Genomic DNA, 2,184 nt, shown 5'->3' on the forward strand with positions numbered 1-2,184 from the left:
ATTGGCCATGCATGGAATCTGTTTTAGCTTTTTATTGCCCACGTATTTCATGAATATTGCGCGCCATGGTGGCTTTTTTTTAAAAAAAAATTTACGTACTATATCAAACTAATTAAATTAATTTATAAATTAATTTTTGTAAATTCTCTTGTCAGCTAAACATTTCTGTATTTTCTTCGAAATAGAGTCTGCGTCGAGAAGGGGTACTGCAGTTGCCAGTTGGAAGTAGCGATCATGGGTTAATCAAAGGGTGTGAAGAGCCTCTGGTGTTTGTCGAAGCCACATGTCAATGATCCAATGACATCGAAAGCATTAATGATGGCATAGATGACACTAAAATATTGCATGGGAGAGTTCTTTAGATTATTAATCTCTCATCGTCAATTTCATTGAGACTTGTTGATACAATAAAAAGGAACACAGTAACTTAAGCCATTATATATCAAGATCTGTCAAATAGATAGTGATATAATTAATTATTAATTAAGTTCTTAATTATTCAATTTCACCGTGTTCACTTCCCGTCACCTGCGGGACTATGCTGAGAGTAGCCGTTTTCAAAGGCAGCATCGACGGCTTCTATAATCACAGAATTCCCAAATCATCCCCACCTTCTCAACGTATTTACGTGAAACCACCAACACCTAAAACAACATATCCAGCAGGCGGCTCCCCTGGGTCAACCCGCGGAGGGTCACTTTGGGAAACCACTTTAAAAAAACTAACCGCTGGTTTTTTCTTCCTGTCTAAGCCATGTCCCAGTATCAACGTTCAAACTAAAGACTTTGAAAGCATCGAAAAGAAAATGGCAAGAAAGCAAGATAGATATCTTGTATTTGCATAAGAATTCTAGGCTACTTGTGTTGTCCAGTATTTCGACGTCTCCATCATTTTCCATTTACTGAACAAGGTAGTTGTCGTTTTCTTTTCCATCTTTTAATCTTGCTTGAACTCTATTTCTATTTTGTAACTGATGAAGTAGTTCTTCTGGATATGCGTTGATTAGTAGTAGTAGATGAAAGTAGGGGGATTTTTCTTTGTTTTAGAAGTTTTGGCTTGTTTTGGATTGGTTTACATGATTCAGTTTCTCGGGTGTTCTTTAACCACATACTGTCAGTTTTCTCTTGAATTTTCTATGCATGTCAAGATGATTTTGTGATTTGTTTTTGTTGATAAGTAGTTTTCCTTCTATTTCTTCCTTGTGAGTATTTATTTATTTGGATGGTCCACTTTGGGATAAGTTGTGTAGATTGTGATGAATTACAAGCCCACTGGCAGCAACCAGACGCCCCAAGGATTTAAGGCAAGGCGGGCTTTATAGTTGTCATTGCTTTTGGGTGTTTGCTTCTGGTTGCTATACCAAATTGAGCACTCAAACAGTAAGGGGAAGGACTATGGTGGAGGTCTACAAAGCAAGCTCAGGGAACAAAATGCTGTTCTTGTTTTGGGTCGGAAAGGGAATGCAGCATGGTCAAGTGATGGAGGTGTGTCCAACTTAGAAGATGTCAATCTTGTGGGAGAAGATAAAATGAAAGAAGATGGTGGAGGTGGAGATGATGAATTAGATGGAATTTTAGAAGAAAAAATTTTCCAGAAGGAACTGGAGCAACCGGAGATGGTGTCTCTAAATGATTTAATAAATAATTCTGATGTTGAAGGATTTTATTCCAAGAAAGGATATGATGACTCATGGGGAAGTAGTGAGCTAGGAGGTGAGAAGAGGCTTGAGATTGATGATGAAAGAGATGGCAAGGACCCGAAAATAGAAGTTAAGCAGATAGGTGGAAAGGATTAAAAAAGACAAGGTAAGGAATCAGAAAGGGTTAAGGAAATTGCTGATGATTCTATCTAACAATACCAAGATGAAGCAGCCATCTTCAATAGACAAGATGAAAAGGATAAAGATATTCAAAAACACTTGTTGCAAGCGCCCTGTGCAAGCGGCGTCCAAACGGGGCTTACGTGGCAAAAACAAAATGAAAAATTTTGTGTTGTGTTGAAACCATTTCTCCTCTCGACGAATCTCTTCTCTCGTTTTTTTTTCGTCTCCTCAGTTTCCCTCAAATCCCTCCCTCCCTCGCTGTCTTTCTTCCGCACGAAGCTTCCTTCCTCGACTCGGCATCCCTCCCCCTCTAGGCCATCCCTCAACATGTTTATTCTCGGTTCGTCTCCCGCAAACCGATT

The 2,184-nt window shown here is 39.1% G+C and overlaps 1 long non-coding RNA gene across 1 annotated transcript; it reads left to right on the top strand.

Annotated features, from left to right (window-relative positions):
- Positions 1–638: 638 nt before the first annotated feature.
- LOC121251933 lies at positions 639–1,848 on the top strand. The gene is made up of 2 exons (XR_005938142.1): positions 639–910; positions 1,250–1,848. It is a non-coding gene; the product is annotated as an uncharacterized LOC121251933 (long non-coding RNA).
- The last annotated feature ends 336 nt before the right edge of the window (positions 1,849–2,184 follow it).

This window comes from Juglans microcarpa x Juglans regia, chromosome 2S (genome assembly GCF_004785595.1).
Source record: "Juglans microcarpa x Juglans regia isolate MS1-56 chromosome 2S, Jm3101_v1.0, whole genome shotgun sequence".
Taxonomy (NCBI): domain Eukaryota; kingdom Viridiplantae; phylum Streptophyta; class Magnoliopsida; order Fagales; family Juglandaceae; genus Juglans; species Juglans microcarpa x Juglans regia.